This window comes from Columba livia, chromosome 16 (genome assembly GCF_036013475.1).
Source record: "Columba livia isolate bColLiv1 breed racing homer chromosome 16, bColLiv1.pat.W.v2, whole genome shotgun sequence".
Taxonomy (NCBI): Eukaryota; Metazoa; Chordata; class Aves; order Columbiformes; family Columbidae; genus Columba; species Columba livia.
Genome location: NC_088617.1, coordinates 3300446 through 3321688, shown reverse-complemented (window position 1 = coordinate 3321688; position 21243 = coordinate 3300446). Strand labels below are relative to the sequence as shown.

Genomic DNA, 21243 nt, shown 5'->3' with positions numbered 1-21243 from the left:
GATGATCCTCAGGTTGTTAATGACACCTTCCCCCGAAGAACACAAACAGCAGCGCGTTGGGGACACGGAGCAGCGCTGCCGCGTTCTGAACAAGGCGCTCCTTGGACCTGCTAAAACCAGCACTGCAAATAGTCAAAGCCAGTCTGCCTTCAAACCTGTAGAACTTTCTTTCCAGGTTATGTAAAAATACAGTTGAAAAACTAGCCCTACGTTTATTTTGTACTGATTTATTCAGAATATACAGTCTGAAGGTCATAGTCTGGGCATATTAACTTAAATTTTTAGTTTGTACTTTTCAGAAAGTTTTGTTTTGCAACCAAACCACTATTTACTCACGGACATATCTTGACCAGTTTCATTTCTTTAGGACTCAAGAGGAAAGGTTGAAGCAGGCTACAACCCACTCTGATTTTAGCCAAGACACAACAGTTGCTGTAACAGCCTCCAAAATCTGCAGCATGTAAACCCAAATCCACCCTGGGAGCAGCACCCACATTCCATCAGGAAGGTTTTTTGTCCAAAAATCAGAACCTAACCTGGACTTCTCGGACTTGGATGGCAGGTAAGGTGAGGGTAGGAATCTTTAAGTTCACGAGCATCACCAGCCAGGTAAATGGGTGCTGATACTTCACAGCTCCTTGCAAAGCAAAAAGCAGGGCATCAGATGAAAAGAGAGCTGAGGAGAGCGTATAAAAGTAGAAAAATGTAGGCATTTTTTTGCATCACACATGTTACAGAGTGGAAGTCATTCCCACATTGTACTGTGGAAGTCATGAGCGTACATATGTTCAACTCCATAAATTCACAGAGGAAAAATCCATCAAGGGCCATTAACAAATGTGTTCCCTTTGGCTCATAAGTTCCTACATAATAGATTGCTGGAAGGATACATCAAGAGAAATAATATATGCACATACAGTTATACTCTTCCACAGTGGACCACGGGGCTGAGACAGAGCAGCCATTTCTATATTGTTTTTCAAATCTCTTATTTCCATTATATTAAAAAAAAAATCTTAGAAACAAAAGCGACTCAGTTTGGTCTAAGAACAATGTTTCATCCAATTGACGAAACCAATATTTAATCTAAATATCTTCAGAGTCTTTGAAAATATTTAGATGCTATTAAAAAAGGGAAAGGTAAGGAGAACTTCATTTGAGACTACAAAGTCCACATCAGACCTGTCTGTCTGCACCTCCGATCTACAGTTGAGAGAGTTCTTGTTCACTGTTTCCACTTAAGCAAGACCATCTCATCCCCTTTTACTTTCTTATGTTCAGAGACAGGCAAAGCGGATCAAGCAGTCCATCTAGAATAAAGATTTTATTTACAAAAATATAATCATAGAATCATTTTGGTTCGAAGAGACCCTCAAGATCATCGAGTCCAACCATTAACCTGACTCTGGCACTAAACCATCAGCTTTTATCCTGCCATGACTCAGTTTTGATTTAAGTTTTGGAAACCATAACTGTGTGCTCCTCAGAAATCCAAAGCCAAGTAGCTTGTTCTGTAAGGACAGAGATACCTGCTGATATCAGGTGGAAGCTGGGGAGGTGGTCACAGCAGCTTCCATCAGTCTCCATCTGCCGTCCCAGGGCTGGGGGTTCACACCAAGCTGACTGCAATTGAGTGGGCTCTGCAGGTCCCTGCCTCCCATTTGCTGTCTGAAATTCTGTGCAACAGGCAAAACTTCCTCAAAAAACAGCCCAGACGGATGGGTGATGAAAAGCATTAGCAAAGGTTAGAGGAGAGAACTTGGCCAATCCCTTTGCCCTGTGCCCAGGTGCCACCACTTCCTCAGCATCATGAGGACCAAACCCAGCCAAATGCTGGAGGTGTTTGGGTCACAATTAGGGGTTTCTGCCAGGTCCCCACTGTTTCGGGACTACAACTAACTGCAATTTATCCTGACACAGCGGGTCTGTAGGAAATAAGGATTGTTATGGTTAAGAAAGCATGGAAAAGCTCGTGTGTTCCTTTCCCCAAGTGCTTGAGTGTTTCTGCTAAATAAAAATCCATTTTTATTCTTAGGGGAGCTGAGCGGAGAGATGTTGTTTTACGTCCCGGTTTTTGCCGGTGATGATGTATGTCCCTTTTACAAACTTATCTCTGGGTTTTTGCTCAGTTTATAAGCCAGGAGCAATCTTTCTTTCCTAAAGCTTCCTTCTCTCACAGTCTGGAGGAACCTTGAGATTTCCTGCCGGTGATTTAAAGGGCTATAATACTCGCAGGCTAGATTTGTTTTAGTGTCCATAAAACTCAAAAATTTCATAAAACAATTGGTGAAAATAAAATTACCAAAAAATGATGTACTGCTAGCAGACTGTATAATAGTTACGGGGGAAATGGAGAATATGATTCACTGGGGTATAAAAATGACAATGTATTTATTGCAGTGCAGTGACAAGAAACTAATTTGTCCCTTTTACTTTTCAGACAAGGCTTGCATTCCGATTTCTCTCCTTCGCCTCCGCTGTGGCAGGGTGGCAATGAGCACTTTGCGACCGCTCAGCTGGAGGGACAGCTGCGGCCGCAGTGCGAGTCGTCATATCCATGCAAGAAGAAATAGCAATAATAGCTGCACTCTGTAGAGATAAATACTTGCAAAAGCTGCAGAAATATTAACCACAAGCAAGCAGCTTTGGCCATAGTAAGCAGGCATTCAAATGTTAATCCAGAAATGAGTCTGTTTGGGTGGATGAAAGAGGGTTAGCTGTCCCAAACCCACTTTTCTTCTGGAAGTCAAACCCTTCACTTCCACGTCCCAGGTGTTTTCTCCTCCTTTGCCTTTTCCAGAAGCTCATGAGAAAACAAACCCAAAGGTCTAGAGTAAAGACACAAGCAGTGAGAGGGATCTGGCTTGTGGAGATGTGGCTTTCACTCACCTCCAAGGATGCGATGATCAGTGTGTCCCCACACTGCAGCCTCACACTGTCTGGCCCTTTTCGTTCCAGTTGCGTGTTCGGCATTAGGTCTGGAAACAGGGAGGGATTTATTCCCTGAAAAACAAAGTTATGGGACTGAAACGATTGCAGTTCTAAAGCAATGAAAAGATGCATTTGGCATTTCCAAATGATTTTTTTGGGGGGAGAACAGGTACACAAAACATTCAAACACTACTACAGAAAATTTAGCACCAGAAAGTGGTGGTACCTGGCACAATCAAACCAACTGCACAGGGCATGTCAACTTCAAATTCCCTTTTTGGGGTACTTTGAGGTGCCTCTATTGCTCAAGTTGTAGAGTAAATAAACTCAAAAGATCAGGTGCTGGAGAACAGACAAGTGCCCTCAGACCTTGGACTGCAGAGAGAGGTTCTCCCGTCCTACAGCAAGAGTTAATTATGTCTAAGTATTTGCTTCCTATTGATCACGGAGGTGAACGCGATAGTTCTGGGCTATGTCCCTTTGACACATTAGCTCTATATCATAAAGTGCTTCCACTGGCAGCCCCTGCTCTGGAGAGCCCAAAACAGAACAGGATTGATTTCAGGGCTGTATAAACTGGGTTTTATGAGGCAAGCAAAGCAGCTAAACACATTGCCCAGGTCACTGTCCTAAAATACACCATAAAAATGCTCTAAATTCTCTGTGTTTTGGGGTTGGAATGAAAAGCTTACTTTTTTCCCCCGACTTGCACAGGTCTCCAAAGTTAATAAGTTTCCGTGGATTATAAAACCTCAGAAATGGATTTCAGCGCAATTTCAATTTGTTGTTTCATCTGCGCTATTAAATATATTTATTTTTATGTGCCCCTTTTCTCTCCCCAGTGCCCAAAAATGTAGGACACATCCTGCCATTTGCTCCTGGCCCATAATACCATAAGTCCTCCCAGGGCCACCCAAATCCTGCTGAGAGCTCCTGTGTAACCTCAGGGGCACTGGACCAGCTCTGCATGGGCTGATGTGCAGAACGGGGGACTGGGGATAACTCTGAATATAGGATCGTAACCTAAGGAAACACTATAACTGCATGCACATTATTCTTAAACCTCAAGGGATATTGCATGCTTTAGAATATTATTACAACTTGCATTTTAAACCACCAAGGACAGGGGAAGAAGTGCATCTTCTGGGACCTCACCAACCAACACCAGTGCGCTGCACCCGCTCACCTCATCTCCTAAGCGACGTGGTTTTGGCTTGGATGGGTAATTTCAATGAGCCCACGGGCAGCAGAGTATTACAGCAAACTCCTCTTAAGCCAGCGGGGCTGCAGGGCAGAGGGATGGATCAGTCACACACCAGCCCAAGAAAATACATTACAGTACACAAAGCTTTGGGTTACTTACACCAAGAACTTGGCATCTGACATCGCAAACCAGCTTCTACATCTCTGCTCGTTCAGTCCCAGCAGTTAAGGACTCCACACATGCCTTTTCCTCCTCAGTGTTTCTCCTTAAGCGAGAGATGCCAGATTTTCCTCTCAGAAAACTGCTTAGCAGACACGTTTATTCTGTTATTGTCCTTGAGATTTTATTCACTTATCTGCTAATTTTGATTCTATTTTCCACCATAGTCCTATGAGAGAAAAACACAATTCAGGCTCCTTCCTAGTCTGTAACCTGCTCGGAGAGCAGTTCACATTTGACATGGATTGTTATTGCCAAAAGTAACTTATAACTGGAGGGGGAGGCCAGTGATATTGCCAGAACTATACAAAGTTTGCATATTAACTGCCACCCACATTGCTAATTTACACTGGCCTCAAATTTGGGGAGGAAAAGACCCAGATTTTTAAATTAATGCAGCTGTAATACACAGAAAATGAGAGTTAAAAAGTGGAATATTATCCATAGAAAATAGGTCTGGATGAAGCTGATATCCTGCCAGGTACCCTGCAAGCACGCCACAGCAATTAATCAAAGCATCTAAAAGCATCTACTTTGTGTCCAGTAAAGTGAGCTTCTGGTACTTCTGAATTTTCAGTCCTACTAAGGCAAAATACTTATCCACCTAGCAGAAATATGGCCGCTATTTTATGACTATGTCTAAGCAAACAAGAGATTTAGTCATACACTGCTTTGCTTTTTCCCGCAAAGACGTTAAGATGGTTTTAGCTTTGGGTTGAGGATTTTTATTTTAATACGGTTGCTAAACTACAGCTGAATCCTGATAAAGCTCCTTGTACAAGAGCATGAAGCGTTCAAATAATTGGTGTTTTCCTGAGATAAGCATCTGGAATCTGGAACATTTTAGAGGCGGATTCACTGTTTCTAATTGCTGAAAATGAGTCAGTCTGTGCTAGCGTGTAACTTGCTCTCCAGAACAACAAAAATTAAGTCTGAAGTCATTTTCACAGTTCTCAAGGTCTACAAGTGTTCTTCTGGGGGCTTTAGCATTTCCCTGCACAGATTTCCGAGAAGCATCTTTCCACTGCAATGGGATTTGGGATGCGTTCACACAATTCCAACGTGCACGCAGGCAGCTCGGTGCAGAGCAAACACTGCAATGAGACACGTGAAGGTGGAAGAAGCGAGCGCATCCACCCACACGCGGCTCCCGAGGCTCGTCTGACAGCGAGGAGTCACTAAGCCCATGTAACCTGGTTGTTTCAACTAATGTGACCCATGTAACCAGACAAACCGGTTCAGGCAAGTAAGGCACCCATTTCTTATCTCCTACTATCTCATATACGCTCTTCGCAGTGCTGTTTCAAAGAAGCGGCACAGAAACTACAAGCAGAGTGTGATGAGTACATGGTGGGTGCCATCTGCACAGAGGGTTGCAATGATGAAGCTCTCCCCATGCTCTCACACTTGACTGCCCTTTCTTCCTCCCGCTTCTCCCCTCCAAGAAGTTTCTTTTCAAATGTTATTGTATTTGTACCATTAATGCCACCATCCAAGTTCCTCAACCTACTTACAACAGCCCTTAGATCACAGATTTATTATTCAAATGCCAAGAGTCTTGTTATCACTAATGAACTTTGGGAAGCAAGAGAACTCGCACGTGATAGTCTAGGTTTATTTACTTGGCTGGCATCTTTTCACTACTGAAAAATGTTACTTCTTTAAATCATGTAGCCCCAGATATATGCATCTGCTTAAAAACTGGTAACTCTGCGACAGAAATGTGGTGACCCTTCCGCAACCCAGCCCATGACCTTCAAATATTAAACAGGATCCATTTTCTTAGACTTCAACTGAAATTGCTTTTGTGTCCAGAATTCCAAGTTATCCCAGTCTATAGAAATCTGGGAATTTTTACATTGGAGATTAATTTCCTAAGAGGCCAAGTACACATACATGTAGACATCAGGATAAGCAAACTGCCCCTCCTGCCATCACCTAATTTTGCATATTTTGATCAGCTAATCACTTTTCACAGACAAACCACCTCATTAATTTAACCTCTTTCCATCCACAAGTCTCACTATGCTACAGATCATAATTCCACAACGCACGAAGCAAGTTTGTGATTAAACAGCTAAAGGGCACACTGATTGTGTCACGTAGTAAACATTGTCTTTGGTCAAAAACTGTGAACTTAATACTTCGATTCACACATGCAAACTATTAGTTTGGGATATGGAATACTGCTGCACACAACTTTAAAATTTATAGGAAAAAAAAAGGCTTTCATACCAGCAGGATTTTATAGTCCAAATTTTCATGGGAAGGACTTGACAAAAAGGCGTGAACACAGCTGAAACAAATTCACTTATGATGATACAAACTTCCTTAAGCTTGCACATGTGTTTAAGGGTTCTGCTGGGCCATGAACCAAAAAAACAGTCACAGAAATCCTTCTTATTCACTCTGAAATTTTATTTTAGTACTTCTGGCCCATCCACACATGGGCTGAAGTTTCTAACAGAGATCTGCAGCAACGGAACTAACATCCATCGCCAAACTCTCCTGTCCATTTACACGCTCAGACAAGACCAGATGCTGCCAAACAGACACCTCAAAGGTGGTGCAAAACGTCCCATTTCAGCAACACCTCACAAATTCAGCCTGTTTCTCTTCAGAAAGCAAAACCTGCACTTTAGAGACCAAAAACTGCTTTCGGCATACTGTCCTGAAGAGACAACCCAAATGCACACACAGCTTGGGCTCCTGACGTGGCCCGAGAGCAGCGGTGATGCTCGTGGGTGCGCAGAGCGGGGGACAAGCGCTGCAGTTTTCCCACTGAGTGGAACAGGACAACGGCATTTCTGCCAACAGAAGCAGCTCAGAAAGGGCTTTCTGTGAACAGTTAATTGCACTAATTCAGTTTTCTTCATGGGTATATACACTCTGACACACAGTAGATCTTCAGCCAGCTCTGATCGCCTGTACAAAGTGTAACATGTTGGCTTGACCCATAAAATACAGAAACAAAAATAAATTTATAAATAAATTTATACCTCAACAACAACAAAATAAACCCCAGAGACAGTTAGCACATTTCAGATAATGACAGTCATTTCCTCCCCTTTTTTGGCCAATAAACTCCCCACCATCATCCAAACCGCTCAGTGTAACATCACCACTTGCCCATCCCTTTAGAGCCTGAAGAGCATTGCCTTGATTCCAGTTGCAGAAGTTCCTGCAGCCACTTCCAGCTTTTCAAAGTGGAAGTAAATTCACCATGAAAAGCCATTTCCACAGCCCAGCGTTCTGCTGCTTTGGCTTGCATTGGATTTGCAGCGAGTGAAGCAACATAGGAAGAGGAGAGCAATTGCCAATATTTTCATTGTAGCTCATGGCAGCTGCTTGCCAGTTCCTTACTTAGACCTGAGTTTTCAAATGATAAAGATACAAGTGAACTTCTCCAGAGAGACAGATTCAGATATATAGATGTGTATCTTCAGTCATCCACCCGCCCCCCACCAAAAAAAAAAGCACAAGTAGCTGAAAAAATAATAGGGGTTGTGGTTTTTTTAACTTAAGATTTTATTTGCCTGCTAGTTCCTGAGTCTTTAAAATGGAGCCAGATCACATTTTAAAGCCATACTCTAAAATCACGGTTACTAGAAACCCTTTAAAACAAAAGCCAAGATTCTCCTGCAGTTATTTGCCTCCAGGAGCTGGGACTATAAACACAAGGCCAAATAGCTCAAGACTCAGTAAAAGCACAGGAGCAGGCACCACTGTCTCCATTTCAAAGCATTAAAGAGTATTAAAAGCTCTGGTCACTAGAGGTTATAAACTAAATACTAAAGGATCTGTGACTAGAGATACTATTATACAAATTGATTTGCCCAGCTCTAATTTTATAGAAAAAGGTCAAAAAATATAAGTATGCCATGTAAAAGGTTATTGATCAGTTCACCCAAGGCAGGTAATCTTCACATCAATGGGCAGAGGTGGAAGTATTAATCCCCAAAACTGTGCCAATTCAGCGTGAGCTCTAGCAGCTAGGCTTGGCTTTGCAAGGCTTGGGCAGATCTCTTGCAGGACTTTAATAGCCAGCTTCAAGAAATCTGTCTGGTTTTCTTGGAACTACTCGTCTTGTCTTGGAAGACAAAAAGAAAGCAGCAGGGGGGAACGGGACGAAAGGGTTTATAACAACACGAGTATCTGAGAAGGGTTTGAAAGCTTCAGTTAAACAGGGTTGGAGTTGGCACACTCAGGTTTTATCGTCTACTTTACATTCACATAAAATTTTACAGCCTGTGATGACCCAGCATGCTGCCACGGGTCTCTGGCCACTGGCACATGGTGGTGACCTGCAGCTGTCCCTGCTCTGTCCCTTCTGCTCCTGCCTCCCTCCCTAATCGATTGTGTATCTAATGCGAGGCTGAAATTAAATCCTTGCTTACTGTAAGAGGAGAGCAGGGGACAGCAGGGACTGGAACACATCTAGTAAAGTGTGAATTTCCCTGTTTGGCATGTGCTGTAGGGCTAATCTATGAACCCCGATGTGACCAATGTCACATCCCACCACAGTCAAGGATGCGGGGAAGCTCTGGGAGGCAGCCCTGACTGCCACACACAGGGACCAGCCCCGTTCCACTGCCTTGGAACCCTCTCCTGTTGCATTTGAATAATAATTGACTGCAAAGGAGGATGCTTACTTCACTAGAGGATCTCCAAGAGCTCTGCCACCACTAATGGATTTTACATGATTCTCCACTCTATTTTAAAAGAGCAAAACCAAGTCAAGGAGATGCCAGTGCTATGGTACAAGGGAAAGAGCTGGGAAGGAAAGATAAGAGCCTGGACTCCCAGATCCATACTGCATGTCAGAATTTCTGAAGCTCAGCTTGTGGCATTGGGAATAAACAGCCAACCACCCGGCTTGGGTTACCCCCTGTGTATACTCAAGTGCTAAAAATAAATCTGCAAAATAAAAGCTCCCGCCTGGTGCACCAAAACACAACGGGCATCAAATTGCATTAGAATGTTTATATTGAGGAAAATTGCATCCTGCAAACTTAAATTATCTCTCTCCTCCCTCTCCCCTCCCACCTGCCATGGCCCATTTCCTATTATATTTTTCTAACAAACCAATAGATGCTTGAAATCACGGAAAGCCATAAAGAATTGGAATCAAATTAAGTCTACATTCTAACTGCATTAGGTGCTGTCAAGCATAGTTTACTCACTCTTCACAGTTCTATCTAGAGGCTAAACAATTTTGTACCCTTTCTCTACTAATCAAAACTGATTACTCTGATAATGGACCCCTGACGCTGAACACTTTATGAAGGTAAATTATGCCATATCGAACAGGAAGGGGAATGGAAAAATCACCCAGAGATAAATAGATCTAAAGATGCATATATTGATCTCACACTCATTCTCTCTCTCCTTCAATGTCTGCAATGGCTAAAGGTTCAATCAATACTTTCAGTGCTGTAATGCCATCTTTTATAATACCATCATAATTGGCCGTTACCACTGCGTGCCCTCGGATTGGCTTGTGCTGGAGCCGTTTATAGCAGAGGTCTTTTGTTTCTTCCCTTCCCAGATCACATAACTGAAGGGGCAGGTCAAACACAGCCCCAGTGTTCTCCAAATCAGACCCTGCCTTGTGCACCGGGGCAAGGGATGCTCAGATATGAGCTGAAGCTGCTGGGAAATTCAGCCAACAAGCATCTTATAATTCATTTATCAAGAAATGTTCAAGCACAAGCAGATCTTACAGTCAAGCATATTGTTTTTTGATTGTGAGAGACAATATACCTTCACTGTCCTGGAGCTTCAGGACTTTCCTGTCCCCAAAAGAAAGGATGGCTTTGGTTTAAAAGACTATCACCAATTAACAGAACAGAATGCTCAGGGAAAATAAATTCTGATTTGGTGCCTAACTAGCAGGATTTCTAATAATTTTGGACTATTCCATCAAAGGACAAAGAACAAAACTGCTTATCATCCCTATCCCAGCAAATTCCCAGCACAGTGTCTCAGTGGACTTCCCGGGGTTGATTTAGGCTCCTGAGGGATCAGGGTGTTACAGGAATATGAAGCACACCTCCAAAAAAGAGAGGAAGCAGAAAAAGGTCTTAGAGGGGTTTTGTTTTCCCTGTGGAAAGCCTGTAGTTGGTCACATTGGGTTTTGGCTGTGTTGGTTTCCAAACAGCCTCCAAAGTGCCTACATGAGATACCATGAGTACAAATAGAAAACTCATGTTACTTCTGGGTAGAAACCCCTCTATTTTCAGTCCCCTGTGGCCATAGAGAGCAATATAAGCATGAAATTATCTATAATCACAGGTTAGGGCATGACATGAGCTTGTCCAGGCTTCAAGAAACCTTCTCAGAGGAATCACTTGGGAAAAAAATAGAAGAATATAAACAAAACAAACAGCATAGAGCTCTCTGCGTAGCTACATAAAAGCATATGCTCCATGGGATAAAAGTGATCCTTGATGAATCTCCTGCACTGCGTTCATAAATGTGGAACATTTATGTAGAACTAGAATTCCTTCATTGCATCTACAAATATTTCATGTGTATCTCACACCTGTGAAACAATAAGAGCCAGACATACATCGTTGGGCTTTCTCGGTTCTAGATGTTTAGGTATCACTCAAACGGGGAAGACTTGTCGCATCAAACACAAGCTCTCCTACCAAAGGTACAAGCTGCTCTTTGCTTTGTGGCTGTGGCCAGAAAAATCCAACCCGCTTATCGACATTGTGACTCAGATTACTTGTTGCAAGTGCGCAGTGTTTAAAGACAAATAAAAATGCTTAATTAACAAAAGCTTAGTCAAGTTGATACTGGGCTATATCTTCTATTTTGACACATCCAAATTTCTCATTTATGCATCCCTCAGGGACATAGGAATTAACACAGAGAGGATACCTCTGGGAGGTCAGGAACACTATTCTGGGAACTTCTAGGCCAAGAGAAGAAACAAGTAAGACTACCGAGAGGCAGGTAAATGCACACACACAAGATGCACCAGGGGTCTATTTCCCATCCATCATTATACCCCGCCTAGGTAAGACCATGAAATGTCCTAACAAAACCGTTGTGCCCTGAGGGCCAACTGTTCTTTACTGTTGTCACCAACATGCTCAGCTGAAAAAAGGCTTGTTATAAAGCTATGTCTTCTGTCCCAGTTTGAATAAAGACTTTTGTCCTGAAAAATCTAGAATTACCTTTGGTTCTAGGAAAATAAAATGACTGTTTAACCTAGTTTAATTCAGTGTACTAACTCCTAGGCAAAGTGGGAGCTTTTAGTTGTCAAGGATGAACACAACAGCTTGGACCAAGATCTGAGAAGCCTTTTTTTACATCTGTTCAGGTCTCATTGGGAGGTGGCGCGCTTTCAGAACAACTGGCTTGTTGGTGAATATTTAGAAATCAAAACATGAACAACTGGTGCTCGCAGATCAAAACAACCTTAAATAGCAGCACAATCCCCACCCGAGGCCTGTTGGTCACCATGGGCTGACACCCATGCAGGCACTGGCGTGCTGGCAGCCGGGGCTGCCCGTGGATGCTCAGCAAGATGAATGTCCTCCCCTCCGAAATGAGATACCTATTCCACAAATCACCGCTCTCTTCCCCCTGCACCTTCCCTTCCCTCTAACCCTCTTCCATTACTCATCCACTGGAAGAAAATGCAAAGAGTAATAATAATTAGACAAGTACAAATAGCCGGACGGTGCTATGGATGGCGTCTTCCACTAAATAACAGGCCGTTACCATACCAACGGGAGGGATGGGCGCTGGGCTGACGGTGCTCGCAGGCGCTCCGGCGCTGGCACATCATCCGTTATCCCGCTGCTCGGGCCAGCCTCGCCAAGGCACGAGGCGCTGCACAGGTCCTCACGCCCCATCAGTTTAAGTTGGGGGGAAGCAGTGTTTCTGGTGAGGGAGCACTGGGAAAGACGCGATGTTAGCGGCAAATTAGGCGATGGCTCAGCTTTGCTCCAGGAGGGAGGACGGGGCCGAGTGAGGAGTTCTGAGCCTCCAGGTCCAGAAGGGTACATGCAACATCAACACTTCTCTATACCCGTATGCAAACAGGCTAATTGGGCTGTCTTCTATAAAAAGCCAGAAGTTATGTGAACACTGATGGACCAGAAGGGGTAAAGCTGGGACGGGATCAAAGGCTTCGGTCCTTGTGACAGCAAGAAAGCTGCTGGATTGCCCATGTGTCCACAGACACAGGTCTAGCAAGATGATCTTGCTGAAAGCCTAAAATGCTGAGTTACTCCCCAGGACACAGGTAAAAGAGATCAGTTAAAGTTGAGTGGTGCAGCTCTGAGCCCTTTTATAACCATCAACAGTCTTCTATCATAACACGCTTCCAGCAACAATCCAGCTGCACAAAGATGTGGGTGCTTTAAAGGAAGGGAAAGTGTGTTTAAGAGTGGATAAACAGTTTCTGTGATTCTGCTAGCAAAGTTTAACAACACACCAGGTTCCAACGTTTTTGGAAGAAGCCTGTTGCCGAGGAGCGGTGCCCTTTGAAGGTCAGTAGCATGTGCCTTCCCACACGGGTGCTGCTGCAGGGCAATCCTGGAAGATGTTCGATGTCCTTCCGCACTTTTTCCTGCCCGCCCGATCATCTCAGCTGATGGATTCCTAGGAACTAAGAGTACAAACCCCAACGGGTCAAAGAGAGTAAAAACCCAACAGGGTCTGCAAGAAATGCCTGTGCAGCCAGCAGCTGCATGCCCAAATCACCGACCTTTTCAAAATCTCAATCATTGCTTCTGATTTATGTTGTGATATCTGGTTGAAAGAGAAAAATCTGGAAACGCCACCAAAAGGCACGATTGTACCTTTTGGAAGGGACAGAGGTGCAAAGGGTTGCAGCGGGGTTTCCTCCTTTTACCACTATGTGTTCAGACTGTCAAGGTTGAAAGAGCTGATAGCAAAAGAAAAAAAGCCAAAACTCTAAAGTACCAGTTTCCAGTTTTTCTATTGTGTAGCAGGATGGGGAAATGGGGAAAGGAAGTCGTCAAACATTTTTTAAACAGTTGCAAAAGTATTTCATGGACTAACAGTTGTTCCATCTCATACTCTGCAAAGGAAATCAATTTTTCTCCCCAAAGTTTTTGTGTAAGGTTTTATTATGAGGCTTAGTGATCACATATTGATTTAATTAGATTATTTTGTCTCGCTGATCTGTCCTTGTTGCATATAAAATAACCAATGTCCCGGTTGAAATTTGCAATACATTTCCAGTGGTAACCCTACCCATCACAACAAATACTGCCTTCTGGTTTTAAGGTTTTCAGACCCAAATTTAAGGTGCAGCTGTTTCTACCGTCACATAGAAACCTGACTAAGCCAGAAATTATTTTAACCTCTCCTCCCTACCTCTGAGCTACATAAATTCCCTTCTCTTCTGTCAGCTTCCTTTGTGGTCTCTTCTCTTCCCCCCCAAAAACATCCTCCTTGGGAGGACCTGTCAGTTCCTGTGCTAAAATTATTCATGGCACATGTGCTTTTAGGGCACTTCATCATCATTACAACAGGGACCTCATGCAGCCCTTCAGTTAGCGAGTTGGTATTTATTTCCTTTCCTTCTTTACTCCACAAAGGAGGTGAGCAAAACCCAGAGGAAACTATCTTTCGTAAAAACTAACAAAAGGGCAGGTTTTTCCTTCTTTTTTCTTTACTCTGATCCAGAGGAACCAGTCCCATGTAACTCCGCTTTCCCAGTATTCAGGATTTTAACAAGCACAGTCATGGCAGGTAAAATAAAGTGGACAAAGACAGCAGTGTGTGTGAACAGATAACAACGCAAGTGCTCGGAGAATTAAAAACCAGCTCAACAAAGCAGCCTCTCTCTACTATTTGTGGGACACTCCTGTTCCTAGACATGTTAAGAACTGGAATTAAAGGGCATTTTAACAACAAACAGGTCAAGCAGATCATTTAGTTCCTGCCTCGCATGAGCATCTACATTATGTGAAACAACAAAGATTTTCGCCAGAAGATACAAACATTAAACAGAAGCAGCTATTGTAATCTGCTACTTTTCACAGTACAGATGAACAGGCCCATGAATTAGTCACTTAAAATCCACATACCCGCAAGGAAAGTAGCTGGACCTGTGCCTAACCGCATTTCAAACACTTCCCTTGCGCTTTGCTCCGTCCCCCAACACTGTTGCAAGTTGAAGCAAAATACTTCCCTCCATCTATTTCCCTCTACTTGTGGAACTAGTTCAGTACTCAGCTCACTTCAGATATTACCAGAATACAAGATATTACAAGAATACAAGATATATTCCAGGAATACAAGCAGTGAAAGAACTTAATGCTCTACTTGACCCGGCGTTGCAGAGGGTTGGAACAAGATGATCTTCCAGAGCTGAACTCCAGCCTCAGCCCCCACGTGAGTCTCTGACCATAGCAATACAGACATGGACGGATGGTAACAAGTGCACCAATTTCTGTCTGCTAAGGTGCAAGAGAACGTGACTGTGAGGTGCAGCTAATGGTACTGGGGAATCTAGACAGCCACCAATTTGAATATTCTCAACATTATTCAGTTGCACAGGCAATACATAGTGCTTTATAGCAGCTCAAAGTCTAAAATATCAGCATTCAAGTTTCCTGCTGGATTTTCCACTAGCAGTTCAGTTAAAAAGCCTGCTCTGGAAGACCCTAACTAAAGAAGTTTGATTTCAGGTGATACTGTCAGTAGACTTAATCTGCAAGGGAAAATAATCTAGCACAGCAGTTCCCAAATGATTGCTCTAAATTACATCTTTCATTTTGTGGTTCTAGGAAAAACAAAAACCAACAACAACAAAAAAACCCCACCATGCAGTCTTATTTTTTTTTAACTGAGGCAAAAGAACAACTGTTGATTTTCCTACTTCTACCTTTTCCAGACAACTCTTCAAAGCACATTTGCTCCTTTTACAGCTACTTTCCTCTCTCTTTTCACGCTGTCCACTCACCATAAAAAGTCATTTTGAAGCGACAGGGAGTTGGACCAGGGGTCTTCACTGCAGCCGTCTGCTTCTCCTCGCCACAGTGGGGACGGTCCCCAAGACGCATCAGTGCCACAAGCATCCTCTCCTCCAGCTCTGGGGCACATTGTGGTACACAAGCTGGTCAAGGGTCGTGGCCACACCAACACAGCAAGCTGACCTGAGGCTATTTCAAAAAGCAAAAGAAATTAGGGCATCAAATCCTCTAAGCTCAGTTTCAGGCTTTTCAGGAGGAAGGAGGCAGGAAATAGATGTCTGTTAATTGAATTATTGGTCTTATTTGAAAAGCCTGTGTCCTGCAAAACACCTGCCATCACCCTCACCCCTCAGCCATGTGCAATTAGAGGAAACGAAGCAATACAATACAATGTTTGCTTCATAAAGTGATTCAAGGCCAGGCTTAAGGCTCTAGCTCTGTGGGACACGGCTGGCAGAGGTACAATGGTAGCACCGCAGGAGTTCAGCTGGGCGGGCTGAGACAGGAGCTCCCAGTTAGTTCTGCAGCCTGAATTTTGGGGCATGGGTCCCGATGGAGGTTTCTGAGCAGAGCCACAGGTCTCCTGGCAGAGCTGGCAGCAGCGGCTGCAGAACTGCTGTTCCTCCCCAGCATTGCTACCCTGTTTCCCCAAAAATAAGACAGAGCCTTATACAATTTTTGCTCCAAAAGATGCTTACTTTTTACATGTAGAGCTGCCTGGACGATATGGATATTGACTTTTTTTTCTGAACTGTATCTAAGGTTTATTTTTGCAGGAGGACTTATATTTTGAGCATCCTCGAAAATCCTGAAAAATTATGCTAGGGCTTATTTTTGGGGTAGGTCTTATTTTCAGGGAAACAGGGTACCTTGTCTTTGCTCTCCTCTGCAAAATCCACTCAGTTTTCAAACCCTCACTCATTTCAGTTCCCTGGCTCTGTCTCTCCACACAGCTGCTTTGTCCCATTTGCACTTAATGAGACAAAAAAAAAAGATGGTTAACAAGAACTTTTGCAGATACATTTTATTTTTAAGACCTTCGGAAGCCAACCCATCTGCTCTCACGGGCTTCTTGCTGATACGTCTCACTTTATTAGTGGCTTTGGCCTTGAATGTCTCAGCTGTTTGATCAATACTGCAGGGGGTCAGTGATATTTTCTCACTTTTAGTGTCTCGCCGCCTTTAACTTTGTCACCTGATGAACAGCGCTACCCCTGGAACGCTTATCTCGTATCGATTTTCTCCAGCCTCCTGCTGCATTTCCAGCTGTCCCACCATTTCCCCCCCTGTCACCACATGCCCATTTAATGTTAACTTATCCCCTTTCTCTCAGGCTCCTCATTCTTACAGGGTCTTTTGCAACCCCCCCATCTCCCCCAACAGCAGATTGTCAAAAAAACAATTTCCTTTTTTCACCTGACTCATTGTTATCCTTCAGCCGTTTATTGTTTGGCAGCCGGGCGGCTCCGCGCTGGGATGAGAGGAGCAGAGGTGCTGAGTTGAAGCAGATGTTCAGATGTCTCCCAGCCTTACCACCCTACCCAGGACGGAGCGCTCTGGGACGATGTGACCAGGTAAAAGGGACCCTCAGCCCAGCCTGGATTTGGAGCAAGCAAAGGTCAGTTGGAGGCTCCAGAAAGCAGCTTCTCATACTTCGCACCTCTTGATACTAGAGAAGTGACCAACAGCCACCAAAAACTCCATGTATAATTGAGCAATAGGTTCAATACTGCCAGCTGTAACTCAGTCATACCTGATACAGATGCCTTTGCTGGTGGAAAGGGCCACAAGTGGAGCAGATGTCTCAACCATGGGTTTGCATTGCGCTGGGTAGAAGAGCAGAGAACTGAGTGCTGCAGGTTTGGCACTAGGCACAAGACACGGTTTCTTTGTGGATTTTTCCTGACATTAAAAGCTTTTCAAAAGATCCTCCTATGCAAAGTCTGTCCTCTAGAGTCATGCACCTTCCCGTTAGCTGAGCAAAAAGCTCATAAGCAGAAAGTCCATCTTCCTCACCAAGAGCCCAATTTTCCTCCCATCTCAGTAGCTCAGAAAGCAAACCAAAATTATTGTCACGTGCCACGAGAAAACAAACAGTGCTGCCAACAGCTTCCAAATGTCTCTCTTTAAAATGATACGAACTTGAAGACCAAAGGTGTTTTTGGGGAACCCAGCAAAGCACACCCCTCCTCAAGGTGTTTAATCACAGCGTACCCGGCTGGAGGGCAAAGAGGCCTTTCCAGCCACAGCACTGGCAGCAGGTACATGGTTTTAACACTAACAAGGTGCTGCCCAAGGAGAATCAGCTCCTTCCATGCTCAACATCTGCAAAACATTCCCGGGTACAGAAAGAGCCGCTCCTCCAACCAGGCTTATTTCTAGAGCTTTGGGCTCTTTACTGCATGTGCTTCACCTACAGTTTGTAAGGGCAGGGTATTGTCCCTATCTTCAGCTGAGAAGTGTTTTCTAGCAAGAGAATCTTACCAATGTACCTACATTTGAAATTAACAAAGAGCAAAACAAAATAATTCATCTGCAATAAAAAAATTCATAGGACCCAGAACAATATTTCTGGTTCAGCATTCCAACAGGAAAATACAAAGTAAAAAGAAGTTTTGTCTGATATTTGACATTTAAAATTTCAGTTTATCAAGAAAAAAAACCCAACTACGACAAAAAACCCAAACAACTATTTATACAGTTTTATTTTTAGTCCTATTAAAGCCACACGGATAGGAGTCCCTTGATTTCAGCAGAGCAGATCTAACAGGTTTCCATGTTGTTTTCCTGTAACCAACCCTGATCTTTAGACTTTAGAAATCATGAGATCAAGGATGCAGAGATAGTGAAAGGTGATTGCATACCTTGTTCTACTTTTACTGTATGTCATTGGCTGGAATTGCTCCATTTTTCGGCAAATAGTATTGTGAATTCTAGGGAAACCACTCCACTATCTGCATTAATACAGGCATAGTCCTCTGCAGTACTTAGCCCAACATTTTCCTGATTAATATCTTTTAAAATGTTTGTTTTCAATAAACTTGTGACCCTTTAGTAGTCAAATGTCTTCCTACCTAAACTGATACAGTTCAGTCTTGCAACTATTTACTATGGGGACTGTTCTCCAATTAACCAAGCATTCAGAATATTGGGTCCTATATCTCATAGATAACACCATGGTGGGGGCAGGATATAAAATCTTATCAGCAGGGGAAAGAAAATCAAATCCTCCCTCTGTGAGGCCTCAGGTCCTGCTCGTTCTAGGGAATTCCTTCTGCCTTGGGGGTCAGAGAGGATCAGTTCTCTCCGACTTCCCATTGCATTTTGCCCTTCGGTGCTGTGAGCACTAGTGTCACTGTACGAGTGTTCATTTGGGCAAATGCTGCTGTGCAGGGTGAAGGGACTTAAAACTGGTTCAAATGCTGCAAAAGGAAGATGGTGCATTGACAGGTGAGTGGGGCCAGATCATCCCCCACCCGTGGGGAAAAAACAGAAGGGAGGATTCATCTGCAGAGCATCCAGCTCAGCTCTCGCTGAGGAAGCTGTGAGGAGGAGGTGATGACCACCCTGTGGATGAAGCAGCAGGACTTGCCCCAGAACGGCAAACATGGAAGAGGGCCACAGAACAATTTCTAGCATTCAAGGGTTTCACAGAAGCCTCAGTTTCCCCACCAGGACCAGTGGGAAAGGAATCAAACAATGCTCTGTGACCTGCGGGAAAACCAGAGCCCCAGGGAGTGGATGAAGGCTGTAATGGCAAGTGCTGCCGAGAGAGCACCTCTCCTTGATGTCAGGATGCTCCACAGATCCTGGGCTCCCTACTTGCTTCTGCTGAAGCCACTCAGTCCCCAATGAAGTTATGAATGGGTCTTACACACTCCTGAAAGGGATGTGGACAATACACATCCCCAGGGCTGTTGGGCAGCTTGTCCATTCCCTGCCTGTGGGAAGCTTTGAAACCCCCTAAGTCTCACTGTGGCTTCCTCCAAGGCACCGCGCAGGACGGGGCAACAAGGCTGAGGTGCCACCAGAACCTCTCCAGCCCTGCACATCTCTGCTGACCACCGAACATTGTCCTCAAGCAGCTTTACCCCTTTCCCCACCCCTCAGTGCGGTGCAGCGTGAACGTTCCACAGCCAGCACTGCGTAACCCTCTCCCAGTCTCCTGGCATTAAACACCCTGATTTAATGTATATGTGTTCTTTTATTCATCTAACAAGTTTATTCCTTTGTCAGGTGCGGCCTCATATCAGAGGGCTGCGCTGAGACGGATACGCAAGGGAATTTATTGCTATAACAGGTTTATTCTTACAACAGCTATTCATTTATGCAGCCTCCCCTCTATTTGGCATCCCTGTGCACACGTGCAGGCAGGCAGCCCGCAGCGCGAGCCTGCATTGCCCTCCTGCGGCCGGCCGCTGGATCCCAGAGCCCGCACATTAATCATAGCAGCAGGAGTGTAAAATTCAATTTTACCTCTCCATTCATTCTGAGATGAGTTGAAGGCCGGCCTTGTACATATAAACCACACTTTACTTCATCAGAGCCCTGGTAACAAATGGAGTGTCTTCTTCGGGGAGTTTAACCATCAAAAAACACCGCGCCATTTAATTCCACACGTGCCTAGGGTCAAAGAAGGAGCTCTTGGCATCAGCAAATGCTTCAGCCCTCAGCTGCGCAGTAAACTATGTTTTAGAGATTGTTCCTCAATACGAAATGATCAGTCCATTTATCTGCTAAAGCAGCCTGTCTCTTTGTTCAGTCTCCCAATATTTTTTCCGCTGACCTGATCTGGACAATAAACCAGAGTCATCTTAAGATATTCACTGTTCAATTTGTTACCTGAGTGCCTCCAAGCCCAGCTGTCCCTGCCGTCAGCACCGCAGACTCCCCAACCTTCACCGTGAACCCCAGCGCCTGTGCTGGACTCCCCTGACCCCGGGTCCGCACCAGCGCGGTGTCATTGTCTCTGCCCGGCCACTGGGACGGGCTCTACGCTTGCACCAACTGTTCGGTCCCAGCTACCGCCATGTCCCAAAGCCTGCAAAGCATTTTGCCCAAATGTCCCTCTCACATCAAATACACGAACAGTACTTGTGCAAGGGTTTGGGTTTCTGTGCTCCCTGGGGAGAAGGCCACGGAGCTGAAGCCCCACTCCTTCCCCCAAACCAATTTGACACTGGTGACCTTCTACAAGAAGAGGTGGCTGTTCTGCACTCAGAGGGTGTAGCCTGTGCCTCTTTTCATAGAATCACAGAATGGTTTGGGTTGGAAGGACCTTCCCAGCTCCCCCAGTGCCCCCCCTGCCATGAGCAGGGACATCTTCACCAGCTCAGGTTGCTCAGAGCCCCGTCCAGCCTGGCCTGGGATGTCTCCAGATATGGTTCATCCACCACCTCTCTGGGCAACCTGGACCAGGCTCTCACCACCCTCAGGGGCAACAATTTCTTCCTCATGTCCAGCCTGAATCTCCCCTCTTTTAGTTTAAAACCATCACCCCTTGTCCTATCTCAACAGGCCCTGCTCAAAAGTCTGTCCCCAGACTTTTCACCCTCAGAGTCTCCCCTGACCTTGGTGAGTTTTACCACCTTGACCGAAGAGGGCTTAGAAACCCCACCATAGTCTCCTAAGTGAATGCATCAAACACCAAGCCATCACGCATAGTAGGAATTTACCACTTGCACATCTCAATCCTACAGTTATGATTTTGGCCCTTTTGCAGCAGAGTGTGGTGCTGAAGTCCCAAAAGGTAAAGCCAGGAACTCAACATCCTTACAGCTCTTTGCCTATTTGTCAGCTTAGGTCAATGAGATGGTGTAACCATGTCCATCTCTCTTGCAACTCATGCACGGTTGTATCACAGCTGGCCATCAGCATCCCACTGGCGTCTGAGTTCTGGGTTTCCAGTTTTGAACTGGTTCA

General features: G+C 44.6%; 1 long non-coding RNA gene across 1 annotated transcript; it reads right to left on the bottom strand.

Moving 5' to 3' along the window:
- Positions 1-496: 496 nt before the first annotated feature.
- On the bottom strand, positions 497-15690 carry LOC135575559 (uncharacterized). The gene is made up of 6 exons (XR_010466533.1): positions 15312-15690; positions 4295-4523; positions 4118-4215; positions 2890-3003; positions 1530-1676; positions 497-637 (listed from the first exon to the last, which is right to left on the bottom strand). It is a non-coding gene; the product is annotated as an uncharacterized LOC135575559 (long non-coding RNA).
- Between the last annotated feature and the right edge of the window lie 5553 nt (positions 15691-21243).